General features: G+C 40.1%; 1 protein-coding gene across 5 annotated transcripts in view; it reads right to left on the bottom strand.

Annotated features, from left to right (window-relative positions):
* The window catches only part of FAF1 (Fas associated factor 1), a 518,996-nt gene that overhangs the window by 273,534 nt on the left and 230,565 nt on the right, over positions 1 to 14,897 (bottom strand).

The raw sequence follows: 14,897 nt of genomic DNA, 5'->3' as shown, positions 1-14,897 counted from the left end.
ATGGCAATTTAAATTTCCTTTCTAAACTTACAGAGTCATATGAGCTCTTGTCAACAAAAGACCAAATTTACCATAATTATGGATTATTTACACTAAAACAAAATAAGAAATCAATATGTAAATGTAATGTTTGTTGTAGCTAATGCAGCTAGCAATGACAGATTAGGTTCAAATAGCAATCAGTTTGAAAATCTGGCACATATGTAAATGAGCTAGGGCCTTGATGTTTACATTAGATTGTATTTCATTCAGGATTTTTAAATTGTCTCAGGAACAGCATAAAAATAAAATGTTAATCTTTCCACTATAAATATGATTTGAGCTCTCATCACAACTGAAATTAGGTTTTGCTCCTGTCCAGCTAAACTAAAATATACTAGTAATTCTGAGCTGCAGATGACATCATTCTTGATTAACACTCTGCTACAGTTGTTAACATCCTCCAAGACACCATGTTATCATCACCACAAGTTCTGTAACAATCTTAAAACCATGTTTAACGAAGGCTGGCCTCTTACTCTACAGCTACTTTTAATTGCTTTCTTTGCTGGCAATTAAGCATGTCTAGATAAATAAACATTTGGTTTCACATAATTTATAATAACATTTTTCATGATGATTTCAAAGTTCACATGGCCTTATGTCTATAATTACTGTTTAATCAATATAGTGATATATTGGATACAGCAAAATGTATTAACCAAAGTATGTAAAATTAATCAAAATGTGGTAATTAGTGATGATAGTGATATATTGTGATGCATCAAGTAGTACATGGCAAAACTGTCAAAACAGAATTCTACCCATCTAGACAAAATATGAAAAAAGCAAAGAAATATTTATAGATATATCAATGTTTGCTTCCTAGTGACCAAGTTTCTGACTATCCGTTAAATCAACCATAGAGAATATCTGCAGTTCCTTTTCAAAGTATGATGCTAACAAGCTAATCTCAGTAGTCACTGAACTATCACTAGGCAGTAAACTGTATAAATGGATTTGGTACTTCACTCCAATTAGATGTGTTGTGATCTCCGTCAGTGCTTTAATTGAGGACAAGTTTCTTCTTTCATCCAGAGTGCATAACTTTTAGGAAATGTCCTCTTCTTAAAATTAACCACCCTTTTTTTTTTTTTTTTTTTTGGGCTGGAGTGTGGTGGTGCAATCTTGGCTCACTGCAATCTCCACTTCCTGAGTTGAAGCCATTGCCTTGCCTCAGCCTCCTGAGTAGCTGGGATTACAGGCCTGCACCACCACACCGGCTGATTTTTGTATTTTTAGTAGAGACGGGGGTTTGCCATGTTGACCTGGCTGATCTCGAACTCCTGACAGGTGATCCGCCCACCTTGGCCTCCCAAAAAATGAGCCACTTTTAAGTAGCCACTTATTAAAAAACATTTACCAGCCCAGTACTTTCAAATTTCACTTTTACAAAATCTAACAATAATGCTCACTACAATTAAATTTAAGTTGAACAGTAATCACAATGTACTTGAAATACCGATTATATCAATTTATTCTTGAGAAATGAAAATACTTTAAGAATAATATATCAAATCATGCATTGTTCTAATTACAATACTGGTAACTTAAAATACTTTTACAGATAAATATTGAGAGTTCAGGAAATGCCAACCCCATAATGTGACACTTTGGTATGCTGATTACTTTGAACTGAGGGCACCTGGGGAACAGCTGACACAGACACAGGCTTTCTATGAGCTCCCCTTATCTGCCTAAAGACAGATCCTCCAAAAGGAACACAACTGTCCTGAACCCCCACCCTAGGAATCTTATCAACCAGCAAAAACTAACTCATGTCACAGAAGAGGAGACTGAAGGCTAAAACCATACCCAGAGAGATGATCACCTGTTCTTCTGGGGGCTGCTCTGAGACCACTTTTATTACCTGAGAGACCTTTTATTTGTATAATAAGACAACCTTTATTCACCATACATTTCCTCTCCTCACCCTCTCATAACTTGTATCACCACCGTCCATCAGAAGCCCCAAGCTCCCATTCCTTTCTGTAGCTCAGGATGCTATATAAGTTTCAGTCATTTGATCATTCTTTCAGTCTCATATTTTGTGGGGCTCCTATGTGTACATATATAATTAAGTATGTTTTTCTCTTGTTAATCTGTTTTATGTAAATGTAATTTGTAGCCCAGCCAAGACCCCAGAGGGTGGAGGGAAGACATTTATTGTTTCCCTACAATATCCTTCATGAAAACAACAAAAAAAGTTGTTTCGTAAAGCACTTTGGGAATTTTTTTTTTTTTTTTTTGAGACGAGTCTCGCTCTATCACCAGGCTGGAGAGCTATGATGCGATCTCCACTCACTGCAACCTCCACCTCCCCGGTTCAAGCAATTCTCCTGCCTCAGCCTCCAGAGTAGCTGGGACTATAGGCACACACCACCACACCCAGCTAATTTTTGCATTTTTAGTAGAGACGGGGTTTCACCATATTGGCCAGGATGGTCTCAATCTCTTGACCTCAGGTTCTACCTGCCTCGGTCTCCCAAAGTGCTAGGATTACAGGTGTGAGCCACCGTGCCCAGCCAGAAAAAAAAATACAACTCAATCATTCAGACATTTACTTACATACATAAAGTTTTCAAAAAACTTATTTATAGGCCACTTTAAGGTCTCCTTTTCTTTTTATTAAATCATTTTTTGTTTGTTTTTGAGACAGGGTCTCACTTTGTCACCCACGCTGGAGTGCAGTGGTACAATCTCGGCTCATTACATCAACTTCCTGGCCTCAAGCAATCCTTCCATCTCAACCTCCCAAGTAGCAGGGACTACAGGCATGTGCCACTATGCCTGGCTGATTTTTTACTTTTTTGTAGAGATGATGTTCCACTATGTTGCCCAACCTGGTCTCAGACACCTGGGTTCGAGCAACCCTTCCACCTCAGCCTCCCAAAGCGTTGAGATTACAGGAGGAAGCCACTGCGCCTGGCCAGGTCTCCTTTTCTGTTGCACTGCTAAAACCTCACAAATACTGATCACTAAAAAGCCAGCATGAAGAAGTCATATTCATAGAAAAATCATTTCAAAATAAATTGTAGCAAATTATTTGGAGATATTAAAAAGTTAAAAACCTACTGTTTTTTTCTACTTTGAAAATAAAAATACTTAGCCACAGGAGTCCCCCACTGGCAACTGCTCATCTGTTCCTGAAAGAGCATCATCGCTTCATCTGTTCACTTAAACAACTTATTGAGCATCTACAAGGGCCAACAAGCACTGTTTCTAATTTACTTCACAAATGAACTAGGTTGAAATGAGACTTTATGTTGAGGACCACATTGATTCTGACCTTTTGAGCAACCTGTGAGTTGGTTAAAAACTCACCTCTAGAATGCTCAAAGGCACTATGATGAATAACTTGGAATTAAGAGCCCTATAAAATCTAAGTCCTGGCTCATCCATTAACTAGCTCTGTGACTTGGCAAAGAGAAGTTACTGAGCACATGCACTGTGCAAGGCCCGATGCTCATATATGCTATCTTACTTTATCACATATGGACCTCTCTAAAATCCTAGAAGGCAGAAATCATCCTGATCATTCTGAGTGAAGAAGCTAAGGCCTAAATTGACCATTTTACTTCCTCTTTCAGTACCTCTCCTAGTCAAAACTAGGACTGAATTGGCTGATTGATTTAGCTCCTTCCAAAGATGGTATCCTAGAGCTTTCCTCTCAATTCTAAGTCAGAGTGCTCATGGATGTGACTTATCTCATATTAAGGAAAGAAACCAAAAACAGAAATAGTAGGAAATAGACAACAGAGAAAAATGTAAGGATTAATATTCATGCAGAGACTATGAGGTGGTGGAGAAACAGAAACAGAATGAGGGCCAGGTGTGGGGCTTATGCTTATAATCCCAGCACTTTGGGAGGCCAAGGTGGGTGGATCACCTCAGTTCAGAACTTTGAGACCAGCCTGGCCAACATGGCAAAATCCCATCTCTACTACAAATACAAAAATGAGCCAGGTATGGTGGCATGCGCCTGCAGTCTCAGCTACTTAGGAGGCTGAGAGAGAGGTTGCAATGAGCGGAGACTGCGCCATTGCACTCCAGCCTGTGCAACAGGGCAAGACTGTCTCAAAAAAAAAAAAAGAAGTAGGATGAGAATTATTTGAAAGCGTCCTCAGCATGTCCTTCTAATAACTAACTGTCTCACAACAGTTCTATGACGCTTCTCAGTTATCTTTCGTGGTTGGGATAATGGGGAGAGAGGAGAGCAGAGTGGCTAGAATGGCCTCAATACAGGATGACAGAGAGAAATTACCAAAAGAAAAAGCCACACTGTTTGTATGAATATCAACACACATTCGACCAGGTGCAGTGGCTCACACTTATAATCCCAGTACTTTGGGAGGTTGACATGAGAGGATCACTTGAGGCCAGAAGTTCAAGACCAGCCTGGGCAACACAGCAAAACCCCATCTCTCTTTTCCTTTTTTTTTTTTTTTTTTTTTCGCTTTTCTGAGATGGAGTTGCGCTCTTGTTGCCCAAGCTGGAGTGCAATGGCATCATCTCAGCACAGTGCAACCTCTGCCTCCCAGGTTCAGCTATTCTCCTGCCTCAGCCTCCTGAGTGGCTGGGATTACAGGCGCCTGCCACCCCTCCTGGCTAAGTTTTGCATTTTTAGTAGAGATGAGGTTTCACCATGTTCAGCAGACTGGTCTCAAACTCCTGACCTCAGGTGATCCGCCCGCCTTGGCCTCCCAAAGTGCTGGGATTATAGCCGTGAGTCACCAACCTGGCACAAAACTCCATCTCTACAAAAAATTTAAAAATTAGCCAAGCATGACGGCACATACCTGTAGTTAGTCCCAGCTACTTGGGAGGCTAAGGCAGGAGGACAACTGCTTGAGCCCAGGGTGGTTCAAGGTTACAGTGAGCTATGATAATGCCACCGCGCTGCAGCCTGTGTGACACAGCAAGACTACCTTTCAAAAAAAAAAACATACATATATACATATACACACACACCAACATACACACAGACATATACACACACATACCCTGCTCAGTGGATGCATGCACCCCTTTGCTAGGACAAGGGCTAGGAGCACAGGTAGATACCTATTACCACTGCTGCTGGATGGTTATAAGAAGCAGAGATAAAGTAGTATTTCAGAATTTTTTACTTATTGTACCAAACTTAATGGGTATAGTGGAGAGCATAACAAACACAGAGAGTCTGAAATGACTTCAGGGAGAAGGTGAAAGTTTCTTTTGCTTTTTCTCAGGCTTCTGCCTCTGTTCACAGGGAAGATAAAATTTCTGCCAATGATGATTCTCCCCACAAGGGTAGAGTTTAAATGAGAAAATATGTAGCTTTCCCACTCCCCTTTCCTCCATTCTAGATTTGTTTCTCGTAGTGGAAAAATAGAGCCAATTAGAATTACTTACAAGGTCATACATACCAGGTTAGATTTCACAGAAAGCAGGGACAAGACCTGCAGTTTCCTCTTTCATTTCCTGTGTCCTAGTTCACTAAATTCTCTACCATTTTTTTACCCATTGTGGTAAGTATACTCTGGACAAAGCTTACCATGAGATCTCTAAGCTGTCTTTCCAAGTGTGACTAGGTTAGTAAGGCAGGTCTACTGCATCAGTCCATCAGGCTCTGAAGACTCAATCATAACTCCTACAGACCACATGAGCATAAAGGTTCTAACATTTAGATCTAGAGCAAGATTTAAATTTAGATTTAGATTTAGATCTAGAGCAAGAGGTAAAAGACACCATTTAGGACTCAGGTCTAGGGCACATCCTCTCCATCAGGTGCTTGCCTGGCCATTAAAGTAGTTTTGTTTTCCAATTTGGCTATTGATTTCTATGTGTCTAATCTACTGCTAAGAACCCTAGAAGAAAGGATGAGTGGCATCATGAATATCTAAAAATCTAAAAGAGCCTCTATTTTCTCATAGGATCTGAGGCCCAGTGCAGACTTCCCTAAGTCATACAGTGATTCTGAAGCCGAGCTTGACCTAAAACTCAGCTATCTTGACTTACTACTCCTCAATTCCTTCCATAGCACCCACTGGAAAATATAAGAACTCTATTCTTGCTTAATTCATGGCTACTGTAATCTGCTTTCCCACCAATGGTTTTCCAAGGACAAAAACAAAAATATGGAGTGCAGTGGCACGATCTCGGCTCACAAGCAATTCTCATGCCTCAGTCACCCGAGTAGCTGGGATTACAGGTGCGTGCCACCATGACCAGCTAATTTTTGTATTTTTAGTAAAGAAGGGGTTTCACCATGTTTTCCAGGCTAGTCTTGAATTCCTGACCTCAAGTGATCCACCCACCTCAGCCTCCTAAAGTGCTGGGATTACAGGCGTGAGTCACCACGCCTGGCCGAAAAGCCATATACTTTAACACCACTGGTTTACTCAACTATCACAGGAGTCCCATTCAGCACCCTGAATTTACTCCTGCTTGAACAAACAGCACTAATTCAAAGCCATAGTTAAATGCAACTTCACAACCCAGAGGCCACAGAAGACAGTGATATGCTTGACTGCAGGATCAGAGCTCAATAATACACTCATATGAAGCCATTAAAATATTAACGGGGGCCAGGCGCGGTGCCTCACACCTGTGATCCCAGCACTTTGGGAGGCCAAGGTGGGCGGATCATGAGGTCAGGAGTTTGAGACCAGCCTGGCTAAGATGGTGAAACCCCTTCTCTACGAAAAATACAAAAAAAATTAGCCAGGCACAGTGACAGGTGCCTGTAATCACAGCTACTTAGGAGGCTGAGGCAGGAGAATCACTTGAACTCATGAGGTGGATGTTGCAGAGAGCCAAGATTGCGCCACTGTACTCTAGCCTAGACAACAGAGCAAGACTCCATCTCAACAACAACAAAAAAAATTAACTGGAACCGTAAGTCCAGTACAAAAAGATCAAAGTCCAATAGCAAGACTCAATACTACTTGTAAAAGGGACAACTACAAACAATGGATACCATATTATCTGTCACACCTTGCTATTATATAAAAATAAAGAAAATAGGCCAGACGCAGTGGCTCACACCTGTAATCCCAGCATTTTGGGTGGCCAAGGCAGGCAGATTACGAGGTCAGGAGATCAAGACCATCCTGGCTAACACGGTGAAACCCCGTCTTCATTAAAAATAAAAAATAAAAAAAATGGCCGGGTGCGGTGGCTCACACCTGTAATCCCAGCACTTCAAGAGGCTGAGGCGGGCAGATCATGAGGTCAGGAGATCGAGACCATCCTGGCTAATAGGGTGAAATCCTGTCTCTACTACAAACACAAAAAATTAGCCAGGCGTGGTGGCGGGCGCCTGTAGTCCCAGCTACTCGGGAGGCTGAGGCAGGAGAATGGCATGAACCTGGGAGGCAGAACTTGCAGTGAGCTGAGATCGTGCCTCAAAACAAACATGCAACAGAAACAAAACAAAACAAAACAAACAAACAAAAATTAGCCAGGCATGGGGGCAGGCGCTTGTAGTCCCAGCTACTTGGGAGGCTGAGGCAGGAGAATGGTGTAAACCCGGGAGGCGGAGCTTGCAGTGAGCCAAGATAGCGCCACTGCACTCCAGTCTGGGCGACAAACCAAGACTCCATCTCAAAAAAAAAAAAAAGAAAGAAAATATACATAATTAAAATGGAACTAGACATTTTCATCACTTACTAGACGGTGACTAAAGCAAATTGCAAAGACCGTCTTTTATTATCAAGACATTTCTTCAGTCCTTTTCTAGCAAGGTAATCATCAGCAATACAAAGCCCAGAAATGTCAAACCTTCTCCAATTATATTTATACATGGCCTTAGGGCTTTGGCACTAGCCATACCCCCATATTCTTCATTCTGCTCTTCACTTAGATGGCCCCTCCATCTTTAATGTCTCAGCTTAAATAGTACATCTTCAGTGAGGTTATAAGGTCACCTTTATTGACCTTATAACCCACACTAGTCATTCAATTATTCATTATCATGCCACCATATTTTAGCTTTCTGTAAAGTACTTACTATCATCTGATACTTTTTTCTTGTTATCTTGTCCATAGTTTCATTATAAACAAGATACACCTCTATACATATTATACTGTAAACTCTATGAAAGCAGGACCTTATTTGTCTTGCTCATTATAACCCTAGCACCTAGAACAAAGACTTAACACATTGTAAGACGATACTCAATATATATATGTATGGTCAATCAAAATAAACCAAAGCTAAGGCAAATGTCTTTAGAAATGTGTCACTTTACAATATTAGTTCCATAAACATTTCCAAGTATCTACTATAGTAGATAAAGCAAGATAAAAAGATAGATAAAGCAAGATAAAGAGCAAGATAAAAAGATAGTGATAAAGCAAGATAGAGAGAGAGAGGGTATAACAGAGGGGCTGTTTTAGATAGGGGCATCAAGAAAAGTCTCTCTGAGGGTGTGATATTTGAGTAGAGGCCTAAATAAAGTAAAGAAATGAGTCAAGTTGTTACCTGCTAGTATCATTACTGGCAGGAGAATAGCAAAATATAAATGCTCTAAGGTTTAAGCACACTTAGAAGGTTTAAAGAGGAACAAGGAAGCCAGTATGGCTGGTGAGCTATGAGCCAGAGGGATAGTGATAAAAGATGAAGTTATAAAGTCAGGGATAAGATTATGTCTTTTGTAGGTCATAGTAAGGAACTTAGATTTTACTAGAAGTGTAATAGAAAGCTAGTGGAGAGGGCCAGGCATGGTGGCTCACCTGATGTCAGAAGTTTGAGACCAGCCTGGCCAACATAGTGAAACCCTGTCTCTACTAAAAATACAAAAATTAGCCAGGCATGGTGGCACATACCTGTAATCCCAGCTACTCGGGAGGCTGAGGCAGGAGAATTGCTTGAACCCAGGGAAGTGGAGGTTGGAGTGAGCCGAGATTGCACCACCACTGCACTCCCGCCTGGGCGACAGAGCCAGACTCCGTCTCAAAAAAAAAAAAAAAAGAGAGAGAGAAAGAAAGCTAGTGGAGAGTTTTAAGAGGGTAGATATAATCAAGTTGTATTTTTATGGAGAGGACTAGTTCATTTACATCTTAGTGAGACAATCTGAACTTGGGAGAAGATGCTGTCTGAAGATAGTAGAATAGGTACAGGGGGAAAAGTCATCATTAAACAGTAAGGCTGAGAGAAGCCAAAGAAGAGTTTATCTACTCTTTTTCTTTCTCTTTTTCGGCGGAGTTTCACTCTTGTTGCCCAGGCTGGAGTGCAATGGCGCAATCTCGGCTCACTGTATCCTGCGCCTCCCCGGTTCAAGTGATTCTCCTGCCTTGGCCTCTCAAGTAGCTGGGATTACAGCATGTGCCACCACGCCCAGCTAATTTTGTATTTTTAGTAGAGACAGGGTTTCTCCATGTTGGTCAGGTTGGTCTCGAACTCCCGAACTCAGGTGATCCACCTGCCTCGGCCTCACAAAGTGTTGGGATTACAGGTGTGAGCCACCATGCCTGGCCTATCTACTCATTTTTATTATCTACGGTCACAAGTGAAATTTACCTGTATTTTTTCTTGTATTTTTTCTGATTTTGGTATCCAGATTATATGAATATCGTAAAATAAGTAGCAATCCCAGCTCTTATGCAAGAGGTTGCTTAGTGCAACCTCCACCTCCCGGGCTCAAGCATTTCTCATGCCTCAGTCTCCTGAGTAGCTGGGATTACAGGCATGCACACCATACCTGGCTAATTACTGTATTTTCAGTAGAGACAGGGTTTCACCATGTTGGCCAGGCTTGTCTCAAACTCCCAACCTCAGGTGATCCGCCAGCCTTGGCCTCCCAAAGTGCTGGGATTACAGGTGTGAGCCACTGCACTGAAGCTATCTCAGAATTGTTTATGTAAGATTGGGATAGGCCAGGTGCAGTGGCTCACACCTGTAATCCCAGCACTTTGGGAGGCTGAGTCGGGTGGATCATGAGGTCAAGAGATTGAGATCATCCTGGCCAACATGGTGAAACCCCATCTCTACTAAAAATACAAAAATTAACTGGGCGTAGTGGCACGCGCCTGTAATCCCAGCTACTCAGGAGGCTGATGCAAGAGAACTGCTTGAACCCAGGAGGCAGAGGTTGCAGTGAGCCAAGATCATGCTACTGCACTCCAGCCTGGTGACAGAGAGAGACTCTGTTTCCAAAATAAAATGACAGATTGTGATCATCTGTTCTATGAAAATGTATGAAAAATCCTCTGGAGGGTGAAGGGGGTTGGAGCAGCATGTGGAATTTTTGACAATTAATTCAGTTTATCTAATAATTATTATTTTTTCAGGTCATCTCTTTTTATACTCACTTTAGTACTTCATGTTTTATATAAAATTTTCCATTTCATCTAAATTTTGGATTTTGTTAGCATAAAGACACGGATATTTCAGTTTATTTTGAAATTATTAATTTATTATTTGCTTAGTATTATTTAATAATTATCTTATTACTTTAAAAATCTCTTCTTAATCTGTAGTTTTAAGTCTCTTTTTTAATACCTAGTATTTTTATTTATGCTTACTCTCATTTTTTCCTGGCTTGACTTTTCAAGTAAATAGTTTGTTATTCTTGTTGTTTGCCTCTGTCATTAATTTCTGCTCTTTAATCTTTCTTTCTATTTTCAGTGCACTTACTCTGCGGTTATTCTTCTATTTTCTTAAGTTAAACATACAATTCAATCATTTTCTATCTTTCTTATTGTGGTGAATTCTTTAATTTTATGTTGCTGCCACATTCATTTTGAACATTTAATTTTCTCATGCCAGAAGCAGGACTCAGCTACTCTTGACAGAATTTCCAGTTCTATACTATACCCAAATGGCTCAGGCCAATGGTCAGAAATAAGAACTTAGAGGCATCTCACCTGCCTAACAGACTAGGTTCCACACTTTCTTGCAGCTTCCTTTATCAGAACCATTCAGGTATTTGTTCTTGAACTTCCCTTATATATATTGCTAGTTGCTACACACTTTTCTCTCTCTGCCCAACTCTTCATTCTGCTTCACATTACACAGGGACAGAGGACTACCCTCCCAACTCATGTCCTCCTTGCCTAGGAACTGAAAGTAAAAATACCTCTGAACTTGTTTCCTATTGTGTTATATTGAATTTGTACCTTCCATCTGAAGAACTAGGGACTGCCCCAGGCTGGGCTTTCCCAGAGATACTGGGGAGAACAAAAGGTCAGGCTCCTAGAAGCCAGAGTGATGGTCACGCAGGCAAAAATTGGACCACACAAGCTAGACAAGAGCCACAAAGGCATCTATCAGTATAAACAAGTTTCCTGTGTGAGGGACCCCCTGGTCATAGGTTGGACAACCAGGCTTTAGGCTGTCCACCATGTAGAAGAAGCATCCCATCAAAGGCACACTACAAACACTCTTGTTCAGTTCCCCTTCATTTCCTGTTAAGGTAGCTAACTGCTGAGGTACTAGAACCCCAGTTTGAGAGCTGGGGGCTCTCAAAATACTTGTCTTTTTTTTTTTTTTTTAAATTCAGATGGAGTCTCGCTCTGTTGCCCAGGCTGGAGGGCAGTGGCATATTCTCGGCTCACGGCAAGCTCCACCTCCCGGGTTCATGCCATTCTCCTACCTCAGCCTCCTAAGTAGCTGGGACAACAGGCGCCCACCACCACGCCCGGCTAATTTTTGTATTTTTAGTAGAGATGGGGTTTTATCGTGTTAGCCAGGATGGCCTCGATCTCCTGCAGGCATGAGCCACTGCGCCCGGCCTCAAAACACTTGTCTTCTAACTGGCAGACTTAAGACTACAAATTTCTAAGTATCATTTTGGCTGTATCCACGGTTTTAGTATCTAGCAATCTCATTTATGTTCACTTGTAAGTATCTGGTGTTTGCTATTATGACTTCATTTTTATCCATAAATTGTTTTGAAGTAAATTATCTGTAGGATCCAAATGTATGGAGGATTTAGGAGATATCTTTTTATTATTACTTTACTTCTGATTTTATTGCATAATGACGAGAGAATGCAGTCAATATGATAGTGATTCTTTGATACTGGCTTTGTATTCTACTACATGGTTAGTTTTCTAAGTATTCCATGTGTGCTTTATGGGGTTATTAAAATCTTCTATAGCTGACAAAGATGTATTGCTAAATACATTATTTTCTGAAAGATTTTGTGTTCAATGTGGGGTTGGGCTATATCTCCTTGTAATTCTGTCCAATTTTGCAGACTTGTGCATATAAGCCCACAATTGTCATATCTTCTTGGCAAATTGTCTTTCAATGCTATTTGCCTTAAATTCAATTTTATGTGATATAAATATTATTACTATAGGATATTCTTACAGTTAATATTTGGCTGGAATCACTTTCTTTTCCTTTATTTTCTCTGTCACTTCTTTAAAAGATGTCTCTTTGGTAAATGATGTATGGCTATTTTTGTAAAGCCTACTTGAGAGTTTCTGTCTTCAATAGGAGAGTTTAGTACTTTCTTATTCATGGAGAATTCTGATAAATCTGGTTTTTCTTTTCGCCATCATATTTTCTGTTTTCTATTATCCTTGTTTTCCTGTGTTTCTGTTTCAGTTTCAAATTCCTATTTGCTGATGTACTGACTGAGTTCCTCATTCCTTTTTTTTCTTCTAGACGTATGCAGGTTATTTACTTCTTTTTTTTTTTAAGTGTTTATTCCCTTTATTTATAACACTTAGATTTGTGTTTTTAAAATACAGACTAAAATTAATCAGTATCTCTAGCCTTCTTCAACTGTAGTTCCCAATAACCACTATCTCTGTGTCGTCACTTCACCTCTACCTGTAACTCAATTTCTCTATCTGCAAAACAGGTAATAGTATTTACTTATGATTTACTATGATGACTTAATAAGATAATGTACATAACAGGCTTGCCAAAAAACCTGACTTCATAAATGATAATTACTGTGTCACTGTCACTTATCAAATAGTTTAGCTTCATACTTCCTTAACATCCTTATTCTCATAACTATTACCTATTTTCTATTTTGATGTTATCTATAATTTGGAATTTGTCATCAACCATTACTGCAACAGTACTGAAATCTAGATCCCAGAAATATTCTCCATTTGTCTCCAAACTTCTATTATTACACCTTTCCTACTGTCTCTAAACCTGTTACCTAATGTCATTTCAACACTTACTCCCTGGGCTCCACCCTTATCTCTCTGCTATGAACTGAAGTGTGTCCCCCTAGAATTTATAGGTTGACTCTCTAACACCCACTGTGACTGTATTTGGAGATAGGGTCTTCAGGATATAATTCAGGTTAAAGGAGTTCATAAGGGCTGGGTCCTAATCTGATGGGATTGATGTCCTTATAAAAAGATGAAAGGAAACCAGAGTTCTGTCTTCTCTCTCTCTCTGCCATATGAGGACACAGCAGGAAGTTGGGTTTGTAAACCAGGAAGAGAGCCTTCAATAGAAACTGACTCTACTGGAACCTTCATCTTGGAGGTTTCCAAACTCAAGAACAAGGAGAAATAAATGCCTGCTGTTTAAGCTACCCAGTCTATGGTACTTCGTTATAGCAGCCCTAGCAAACTAAAACAGTTCCATACCCGCTCTGCTGCCCAGGCTGGAGTGCAGTGGTGCGATCTCAACTCACTGCAACTTCCACCTCCAGGGTTCAAGCAATCAAGCAATTCTCCCGCCTCAGCCTCCCGAGTAGCTGGGGTTACAGGCATGCACCACCACACCCAGCTAATTTTTGTACTTTTAGTACAGAGGGGGCTTCACCATATTGGCCAGCCTTGTCTCAAACTCTTCACCTCAAGCAATCCACCCACCTCAGCCTCTCAAACTGTTGGGATTACAGGTGTGAGCCACTGCACCCAGTCTTTGGCCACATTTTCTATTTTTGTTTCACTCATTTAAATTTTTCCTACTTGCTGTCTCTTACTCTTTGTGCTTCCAATACTTGTCTACCATCTTCCCTTGACTTCTCCCTCAACTTCTCCTTCCCGTCACCGTCAAGTTTTCTGAAAATAACAGTAATCATTTCTTCATTTCTTGTTTATCCATTAAAATCTACTATAATCGGGTTCTCATTCTCACCATTCTACCAAAAATGATTTTAATGAAGTCATTAATTATTTATATTCCCAACCCAATGGCTTTTTTAATAATCAGCATCTTGGTTAGAATACACTCCAGTATTTTATACCGTTGGACATTTGAAACGAAAAACACAGGTAGTAATACAGAGACATATGACTTTGAATTACAGACAGGACACACACAAATGAAAAACTCCACAGGCAACTGGGACATATGAGTTGCTAAATAGAGATCTGTAAGTTATCTATACATATTTAGAAATTGAAGAGTTGAGAGTAGATATCAGAGAGCAGGTACAAAAGAAAGATTGCTGAGAAGAAAACTCTCCAGAATACCAACATTTAGAGCAGGTGAAGAAATGAAGAGTTTAAGAAGGAAAGTGGGTGAAACAATCAGAAAGAACACCAGGAATGAGTTGGTATCTAAGAAAATTTTCTATACAGGAATAACTTAAGAAAAGGCCTAATCATCTTAATAAATAGGTTACAGGCTACTTGAGGACACAGCTTGTTTTTATTTAGTAAGTAATCAATAAGTCTTTGATGGACTGAATCTTTCCTATAATAATGTGAAACAGTATAATTAATAGTTTGTTTTCTCCTTTCTAATTTTACTGTGATTTATAATATAATTTACTGTTGTATCATAGAGGCCACTGGAGTACTGCTTCACCCTTTCAATTAATTAGTGAAATCTGATTTCTTTTTGAAAAGGGCTTAAAATGCTTTTCAGCTGTTATAAAGATTATGATTAAGAGTTTGCTCTTCAATTCTCAGAAAGCTTGAAATTCTGTTTTCTGAAACACATA

Source organism: Macaca mulatta, chromosome 1, assembly GCF_049350105.2.
Source record: "Macaca mulatta isolate MMU2019108-1 chromosome 1, T2T-MMU8v2.0, whole genome shotgun sequence".
NCBI classification, from domain to species: Eukaryota; Metazoa; Chordata; class Mammalia; order Primates; family Cercopithecidae; genus Macaca; species Macaca mulatta.
The sequence above is the reverse complement of the archived record's forward strand: the minus strand, read 5'-3'. Positions and strand labels throughout refer to the sequence as shown.